The 10,060-nt window shown below is 35.7% G+C and overlaps 1 non-coding gene across 1 annotated transcript; it reads right to left on the bottom strand.

The window, feature by feature from the left end:
* Positions 1-5,772: 5,772 nt before the first annotated feature.
* On the bottom strand, positions 5,773-5,876 carry LOC127743610 (small nucleolar RNA R71). Its single transcript, XR_008004995.1, has one exon. It is a non-coding gene; the product is annotated as a small nucleolar RNA R71 (small nucleolar RNA).
* Between the last annotated feature and the right edge of the window lie 4,184 nt (positions 5,877-10,060).

Here is a 10,060-nt window from a genome sequence, read left to right as displayed (position 1 = left end):
CAATACAATTGTAAAGAATCAATGCACATGGGACAAAAGTAAAAAATAAATTTGGTGCATAAGCATGTAACACAAAAAGTGGAAAAATTTGGGTAGCTAGGTAAAGAACTTTAAAATTTTATAAAGTATGTATGTTAAGTGAGATCTTAGACTAATCAAGGATTCACTTTGTTAGCTCACTTAGCCTTATATATACATCCTTACCCTTACCTTAGCCCCATTACAACCTAGGAAAAGACCTCATAATTTTTGTATGTCTATATTCAATATTTGTTGATTGGTCAGATGAAAAATAAAGTTTTAGAAAGCATGACTAGAAAAAAAGAGACTGATTAACCCCAAACACTGAGTGATTAGAGAGTAAAACATAAAATCTAGTGAGGGTTCAATAGCTCATTCTCATATATCCATGTTTAGTTTATTAATTGTCTTGCAAGTTGTGAACTGTCTTAACTCAACTCAATTGTGACTGATTGCATTGCATAAGATTCCACCATTTACCTTTACTCTTTTCTCTTAAATTTAGCATGAGGACATGCTATTGTTTAAGTGTGGGGAGGTTGATAAACCCCTATTTTATGATTTATCATGTGCTTAAATTGAATGTTTTTATCAAATCTTCACCCACTTATTCATATAAATTGCATGGTTTTACTATTCCTTCCTTGTTTTATGATATATGAGAAAAGATGTTTCCTATGCTTTAAAAATATTAAATTTAATTATCCTTTATTACAATTCGATGCCGTGATTTGTGTGTTAACTATTTTCAGGTTTTATAGGGCAGGAATGACTTAAAAGATGGAAAGAAAACATACAAAAATGGAACGAAAGCACAAAATGGAGTTTTTGAAGGAACTGGCAGTGACGCAAACGTGTAGACGACGCGAACGCGTGCTTTGCGCAAATTGGCATCTGTACGAAAGCGTGCATGACGCGAACGCGTGGCTCATGCAAAACACAGATGACGCGGATGCATGACTGACGCGACCGCGTGGAAAAGCAAAACTCTAGGTGACGCAGCCGCGTGACCCACGCAAACGCGTGACGTGTGCGATTTGCAGAATTCGCAGAAGTCGGCCCCAGTGAGTTCTGGACCCTTTGTGGTCCAGATCCAAGCCTAGAGAACACAGATTAAAGGCCATAAATTGGGGAATCCATCCATTCATCAATATACTTCATACCACATTCATAATTCTAGGATTATATGTAGTTTTTAGAGGGAGAGGTTCTCTCCTCTCTCTGAGGATTAGGATTAGGATTAGAATTTCATCTTCTTCAATCGCAGGTTCAATGTTCCTTTTATTTATTTTCTCAATTTAGTTTATGAACTCTTTATTTTAGATTGATTTTCTATTTAATACAATTTGAGGTATTTCAGACTTATGATTGCTTTCTTTAATTTATGTTATTGATGCTTTCGCTTTATTCAAATTATTTTCATTCGAGTAGATTTTCTTCCCTTTTGGCTTTGGTTGATTAATTGGTAACTCTTGAGTTGTCAAACTCATCGTGATTGATAATTGATGTCCTTGCTGATTGATTTATATTCATATAACTATAGTCTTTCCTCAAGAGTTGACTAGGACTTTAGGTGTTAAATTAATTTATCCACTTGACAGACCTTCATAGTTAGAGGTTGACTTAGTGGGAGCAATAATGCAACTCTCATCACCATTGATAAGGATAACTAGGATAGGACTTCCAGTTTTTATACTTCGCCAAGAGTTTTTCTTTGCTACTGATTTAATTCCCTGCAATCTATTTTTCTCATTCAACCTTTCAAAAACCCAAAAATACTGTTTTTCATAACCAATAATAAATCATACTTCCCTACAATTCCCTGAGAAGACGACCCGATGTTTGAATACTTCGGTTTATAAATTTATTGGGTTTTGTTACTTGTGACAACCAAACGTTTGTACGAAAGGATTTTCTGTTGTTTTAGAAGCTATACTTACAACACGATTATATTTTTATATTTCTTTACCGATAGAAAAATCCGTTCGTCAGTGGTAGGTGACGAGCAGATAATTTATACGCTTTTTGACATTGTTTTTAGGTAGTTTTTAGCAGGATCTAGCTACTTTTAGGGATGTTTTCATTAGTTTTTATGTAAAATTCACATTTCTAGACTTTACTATGAGTTTGTGTATTTTTCTGTGATTTCAGGTATTTTCTGGCTGAAATTGAGGGACCTAAGCAAAACTCTGATAAGAAGGCTGACAAAGGACTGCTGATGCTGTTGGATTCTAACCTCCCTGCACTCAAAATAGATTTTCTGGAGCTACAGAACTCCAAATGGCGTGCTCTTGATGGTGTTGGAAGGTAGACATCCAGAGTTTTCCAACAATATATGATAGTTCATACTTTATTCGAGATTAGATGATGTAAACTGGAGCTCAACACCAGTTCCATGTTGCATTTTGGAGTCGAACGCCAGAAACACGTCACGAACCAGAGTTGAATGCCAAAAACACGTTACAACATGGCGTTCAACTCCAAGAGAAGCCTCTGCACGTGTAAAATTCAAGCTCAGCCCAAGCACACACCAAGTGGGCCCCGGAAGTAGATTTCTGCATCAATTACTTATTTCTGTAAACCCTAGTAGCTAGTCTAGTATAAATAGGATATTTTACTATTGTATTAGACATCTTTGGTCTCGGTTTTATTCCATTATTGATCTTAGTAGACTATTGATCACGTTCATGGGGACTGGCTATTCGGCCATGCCTGGACCACTACTACTTATGTATTTTCAACGGTGGAGTTTCTATACACCATAGATTAAGGGTGTGGAGCTCTGCTGTACCTCAAGTTTTAATGCAATTACTACTATTTTCTATTTAATTCAGTTTATTTCTGTTCTATGATATTCGTTGCACTTTAACATGACGAATGTGATGATCCATGACACTCATAATTATTCTCACCTATGAACGCGTGACTGACAACCACCCCCATTCTACCTTAGACCGAGCGCATATCTCTTAGATTCCTTAATCAGAGTCTTCGTGGTATAAGCTAGAATTGATGGCGGCATTCATGAGAATCCGGAAAGTCTAAACCTTGTCTATGGTATTCCGAGTAGGATTCAGGGATTGAATGACTGTGACGAGCTTCAAACTCGCGATTGTTGGATGTGATGACAAATGCAAAAGAATCAATGGATTCTATTTCGACATGATCGAGAACCGACATTTGATTAGCCGTGTTGGACGACCCAGTGCACTTGCTAGTTAGTTGTGCGAAGTTGTGAAGTTATGTTTGGACCATGGTATCATGCACCAAGTTTTTGGCGCCATTACCAGGGAGAGAACGAACATGAATGCCATTATCAGAAATCACAATTTTGCGTGTCAAGTTTTTGGCGCCGTTGCCGGGGATTGTTCGAGTTTGGACAACTGACGGTTCATCTTGTTGCTCAGATTAGGTAATTTTCTTTTTGTTTTATTTTCAAAAATTTTTCAAAAATCTTTCAAAAAAATTTTTCTCATCTATTTTCGAAAATTATTCTAAATTTTTAAGAATGAATTCTAGAGTTTCATGGTAACATGTTGAAGCTTGGCTGGCTGTAAAGCCATATCCAAATTCTTTCGTATTGAGGCTTCCACTTGTCAACATAAAAGGCATGTATATAGAGTTAGATGAAGTATCAGCTGTTGCATGCCTGATTTATATCCTAAAGCCGGCTGGCTATTAAGCCATGTCCAACCCTTGGATTGGAGCTTTAGGCTAACATTGAAAGATTCCTGGAATTCTTATTAAAAATTTTGAATTTCTTATTTTATTTTTCCTATATGTTTTTCGAAAAAAAATATAAAGAAAATACAAAAAATCATAAAATCATAAAAACCAAAAATATTTTGTGATTCTTGTTTGAGTCTTGTGTCATGTTTTAAGTTTGGTGTCAATTGCATATTCATCTTGTTCTTGCATCTTTCAAAAATTCATGCATTCATAGTGTTCTTCATGATCTTCAAGTTGTTCTTGGTAAGTCTTCTTGTTTGATCTTTAAATTTTCTTGTTTTGTGTTGTATGATGTTTTTCATGTGCATTTTTGCATTCATAGTGTCTAAACATGAAAAATTTCTAAGTTTGGCGTCTTGCATATTTTCTTTGCATCAAAATTTTTTCAAAAATATGTTCTTGATATTCATCATGATCTTCAAAGTGTTCTTGGTGTTCATCTTGATATTCATAGTGTTCTTGCATGCATTCTTTGTTTTGATCCAAAAAGAAAAGAGAAAAACATAAAAATGACATTTTAATTTTTTTCTCTCTCATAATTAAAAATTCAAAAATAAAAAATATCTTGTCCTTATTTTTCTCAAAATTTTGAAAATTTGAGTTGACTTAGTCAAAAATTTTTGAAATTAGTTGTTTTTTGTAAGTCAAGTCAAATTTTCAATTTTTTTTTTTAAAAAATCTTATCTTTTCAAAACTTTTTCAAAAATAAAATCTTTTTCATTTTCTTACTAATTTTCAAAAATATTTAAAAAATATTTTTTTCAAAATCTTTTTCTTATCTTTACTTCAAAATTTTGAAAACTTTACTAACAATTAATGTGATTGATTCAAAAATTTAAAGGTTGTTACTTTCTTGTTAAGAAAGGTTCAATCTTTAAATTCTAAAATCATATCTTTTAGTTTCTTATTAGTCAAGTAATCAATTTTGATTTAAAAAAATCAAATCTTTTTCAAAATATCTTTTCCATCATATCTTTTTAATTAAATCTTTTTCAATCATATCTTTTTATCTTTTTCAAAAAAAATTTGATTTCAAAATATCTTTTCTTATCTTCTTATCTCTTCAAAATTGATTTTCAAATCTTTTTCAACTAACTAATTAACTTTTGTTTATTTTTTATCTTTTTCAAAATCACCTAACTAATTTTATCTCTCTAATTTTCGAAAATTACCTCCCTCTTTTTCAAAATTCTTTTAATTAACTAATTGTTTTAAATTTTAATTTTAATTTTAATTCTTTAATTTTCGAAAATCACTAACCCTTTTTCAAAATTAATTTTCGAATTTTCTCCCTCTCATCTCCTTTTATTTAATTATTTATTTACTAACACTTCTCTTCATCTCAAAGAATCTGAACCTATCTTCACCCTTGTGTTTGGATTCTTGACTCTTTTCCTTCTTCTATTCCTTTCTTCTTCTACTAACATAAAGGAATCTCTCTACTGTGGTAAAGAGGATCCCTATTATTATTTTCTGTTTCCTTCTTTTTCATATGAGCAGGAGCAAGGACAAGAACATTCTTGTTGAAGCAGATCCTGAACCTGAAAGGACTCTAAAGAGGAAACTAAGAGAAGCTAAATTACAACAATCCAGAGACAACCTTATAGAAATTTTCGAAAAAGAAGAGGAGATGGCAGCCGAAAATAATAATGCAAGGAGGATGCTTGGTGATTATACTACACCTACTTCCAAGTTTGATGGAAGAAGCATCTCAATCCCTACTATTAGAGCAAATAACTTTGAGCTGAAACCTCAACTAGTTGCTTTACTGCAACAGAACTGCAAGTTCCATGGACTTTCATCAGAAGATCCCTACCAGTTTTTAACTGAGTTCTTGCAGATCTGTGAGACTGTTAAGACTAATAGAGTAGATCCTGAAGTCTACAGGCTCATGCTTTTCCCTTTTGCTGTAAGAGACAGAGCTAGAATATGGTTGGATTCACAACCTAAAGATAGCCTGGACTCATGGGATAACTGGTCATGGCCTTCTTGGCTAAGTTCTTTCCTCCTCAAAAGCTGAGCAAGCTTAGAGTGGATGTTCAGACCTTCAAACAAAAAGATGGTGAATCCCTCTATGAAGCTTGGGAAAGATACAAGCAGATGACCAAAAGGTGTCCTTCTGACATACTTTCTGAATGGACTATTTTGGATATATTCTATTATAGCCTATCTGAATTCTCCAAGATGTCACTGGACCATTCTACAGGTGGATCCATTCACCTAAAGAAAACGCCTGCAGAAGCTCAAGAACTTATTGACATGGTTGCAAATAACCAGTTCATGTACACTTCTGAGAGGATTACCGTGGGTAATAGGATGCCTCAAAGGAAAGGGAGTTCTTGAAATTGATACTCTGAATGCCATATTGGCTCAGAACAAAATGTTGACTCAGCAAGTCAACATGATTTCTCAAAGTCTGAATGGATGGCAAAATGTATCCAACAGTACTAAAGAGGCATCTTCTGAAGAAGAAGCTTATGATCTTGAGAACCTTGTAATGGCAGAGGTTAATTACATGGGTGAACCCTATGGGAACACTGATGAGAGAACTTTTGCGTGGTATAGAAAATTGCGGATAAATCCTCGTTGCAAGTATAGTTTCTAAACCTTCAAAAGTCCTTTCATACAAACGTTTTGGTTGTCACAAGTAACAAACCCCTTTTAAAATTGATAACCGAGTATTAAACCTCGGGTCGTCTTCTCAAGGAACTGCGAGGAAGGTATGTTCTTATTATTGGTTATGAGTTTGTAAATTGGGATTTTGGAAGTAAGGTGGGAATATGTTATATGACAAATAATTTAAATGGAAATTAAAAATGAATAAATACTGTAAAGCAAACTTTTGGGCAAGGTATGAGAAATTAGAGGTCCAACGTAGTTATCTCTCTCAACTATAAGGAAAGTTGAATCTAAACTCCACTTGGTCAACCTTTGCTAAAGCAAAGAAAAGTCAAGGGACTAATTAAATTGAACTTTGAATCCTATTTATTTTCTAAGAAAAGGTTGGGATTACTTAAGTTCAGCTCAATTAGCAAGATAACGATTATCAAATATGTTGAGTTTAATAACTGTTGAGTTACTAATTTCTTAACCAAAACCAAAAGGGGAAAAAGTAAAATTTCTAGAATAATAGAGGTGACCTTAGATGGAAGGCAATGGCAACTTAAATCAAAGAGAACAATCTTAACTGAAAATACTTCAAATATCATTAATTCAAAATAGAGATCCGTAACATGGAATAATTCATAAATCAATTCAAATATTAAAAGCAAATAAATAAATAAAAGTAAACTGAAAATAAAAGAACATTAAACATGGATCCAGAGTTACTCTCAAAACAAGAAGAAATCCTAAATCCTAAAGAGAGAGAGAGAATCTCTCTCTAAACTAAATCTAAATCATGAAAACTAGAAATTGGCGAGCTCCCTCTGAATGGATGCATTCCTCCACTTTATAACCTCTAATCTATGCTGTCTGTGCTTGGATCTGGGCCAAAAAGGGCTTCAGAAATTGCTGGGGCGTATTCTGTGAATTCTGATACGTGGCCTCTGTCACGCGTCCGCGTGGGTCACGCGGTCGCGTCGTCTGGAGCTTTTCCTTTCCATGCGGTCGCGTCGGTCACGTGTCCGCGTCGTGGGTGTTCTACTTGAGGCACGCGGTCGCGTCAGTCATGCGGCCGCGTTGCTACTTCTTCGCTTCTGGCACACGATCGCGTCGTCCATGCGATTGCATGGATACCAGTTTCCTTAAAGCTCCATTTTGCCTTCTCCTTCTATTTTTGTATGTTTTCTTTTTCATCCTTTAAGTCATTCAGCCTTAGAAAACCTGAGACTACTCAACACATTAATCATGGCATCGAATGGAAATAAAGGTAATTAAAACAATTAATTTTAAAGCTTAGGAAACATGTTTTTCACAATATGACATAATAAGGAAGGGAAAGTAAAATCATGCAATTAATGTGAATAAGTAGGTGAAGGATTGAATAAATCACTCAAATTAAGCACAAAAGGACTCATGAAATATGGGTTTATCAAACACCTATAATTCCTCATGGAGAAATCATCTAAATTTCTCATGGAAGGATCAACAAAAGCCTCAACAAGGCTTTAATAATGGTGGAAGAAATAGGCTCAGCAATAGCAAGCCTTTTCCATCATCTTCTCAGCAATAGACAGAGAATTCTGAGCAGAGCACCTTTAGCTTAGCAAATGCAGTCTCTGATCTGTCTAAGGCTAGTTTAAGTTTCATGAGTGAAACAAGGTCCTCCATTAGAAATTTGGAGGCACAAGTGGGCCAGCTGAGTAAGAAAGTCACTGAAACTCCTCCTAGTACTCTCCCAAGCAATACTGAAGAGAATCCAAAAAGAGAGTGCATGGCCATTGATATTGTTAACATGGCCGAATCCAAGGAGGAAGGGGAGGATGTGAATCCCAAGGAGAAAGACCTCATGGGACATCTCCCAGACAAGAAGGAGTTCCCTTTTGAGGACCTAAAGGAATCTGAGGCTCATATAGAGACCATATAGATTCCATTAAATCTCCTTCTGCCATTCATGAGCTCTGAAGACTATTCTTCCTCTGAAGAGGATGAAAATGTAACTGGAGAGCAAGTTGCTCAATATCTAGGAGCCATCATGAAGCTGAATGCCAAATTATTTGGTAATGAGACTTGGGAAGGTGAACCTCCCTTGCTCATTAGTGAACTAGATATATGGGTTCAGGAAACTTTACCTCAAAAGAGACAAGATCCTGGCAAATTCTTAATACCCTGTAGCATAGGTACCATGACCTTTGAGAAGGCTCTGTGTGACCTAGGGTCAGGCATAAATCTTATGCCACTCTCTGTAATGGAGAAGTTGGGGATCATTGAGGTACAGCCTGCCATATTCTCACTACAGATGGCAGACAAGTCAATAAGACAATCTTATGGATTAGTAGAGGACGTGTTAGTGAAGGTTGAAGGCCTTTACATCCCTGCTAATTTCATAATCCTAGACACTAGGAAGGAGGAGGATGAATGCATCATCCTTGGAAGACCTTTCCTAGCCAAAGCAGGAGCTGTGATAGATGTTAACAGAGGAGAATTAGTCCTTCAATTGAATGGGGACTACCTTGTCTTTAAAACCCAAGGATGTTTGATAAACCACTATTTCATGGTTTATATTGTATTTAATTGAGTGGTTTTATCAAGCTTTTCACCCACTTATTCATAAGATTTGCATGATTTTACAATTCCTTCCTAGTTTAGTTCTATGATTGAAAACATGCTTCTTTGGTCTTAATTTAGCTAATCTTAATCCTCTCTTATTACCATTCGATGCCTTGATCTATGTGTTAAGTGTTTCAGGCTTTATAGGGCAGGAATGGCTTAGAGAATGAAGAAGAAGTGTGCAAAAATGGAAGAAACACAAGGAATTGAGGAGATGACCAGCGAGAAGTCACGCGGTCACATGGCTCACGCGACCGCGCAAAATGGAAGAAATCAGAGTGACGCGTTCGAATGCCTGACGCGACTGCGTAGATTGGAAGCTGCACGAACGACGCGAATGCGTGGACGACGCGCACGCGTGGTACGAAAAACGCTGAGTGACGCGATCGCGTGGACGACGCGGACAGGTGACGTGCGCGATCTGCAGAATTACAAAAGTCGCTGGCAGAGATTCTGGGCCGCATTTCAACCCAGTTTTCGGCTCAGAAACACAGATTAAAGTCAGGGAACATGCAAAGACTCAGGATGCTTTTCATAACTCACAATTTTAGGTTTTAGATGTAGTTTTTAGAGAGAGAGGTTCTCTCCTCTCTCTTAGGATTTAGGATTACGATTCCTCTTAAAGGATTTAGGATTTCAACTCTTCATCAGGTTCAATATTCCTTTTACTTTATATTTCTTTTTTATTTTCAGATACTTTAATGCTTGTATTACATATGTTGCCTATTTGGCTTATGAGCCATTCATGTTAGGATTTTCTTTATTTAATATAAATTGAGGTATTTCAGACTTATATGTTATGGATGCTTTAGCTTTATCCAATTTATTTTCATTCGAGTAAATTTTCTTTCCTTTTGGCTTTGGTTGATTAATTGGTAACTCTTGAGTTATCAAACTTATTGTTGACTGAAAATTGGAATTCTTCTAGAATTAATTCGAGTTCCAATAACTCTAGCCTTTCCCAAAGGAAAGACTAGGACCTGAGGAATCAAAATTAATTCCTCCACTTGACTTACCTTCATAGTTAGAAGTTGACTTAGTTGGGGAAAAATCCAATTCCCATCACAATTGATAAGGATAACTGGGATAGGACTTCCAG

Source organism: Arachis duranensis, chromosome 10 (genome assembly GCF_000817695.3).
Source record: "Arachis duranensis cultivar V14167 chromosome 10, aradu.V14167.gnm2.J7QH, whole genome shotgun sequence".
Classification (NCBI taxonomy): Eukaryota; Viridiplantae; Streptophyta; class Magnoliopsida; order Fabales; family Fabaceae; genus Arachis; species Arachis duranensis.
The sequence above is the reverse complement of the archived record's forward strand: the minus strand, read 5'-3'. Positions and strand labels throughout refer to the sequence as shown.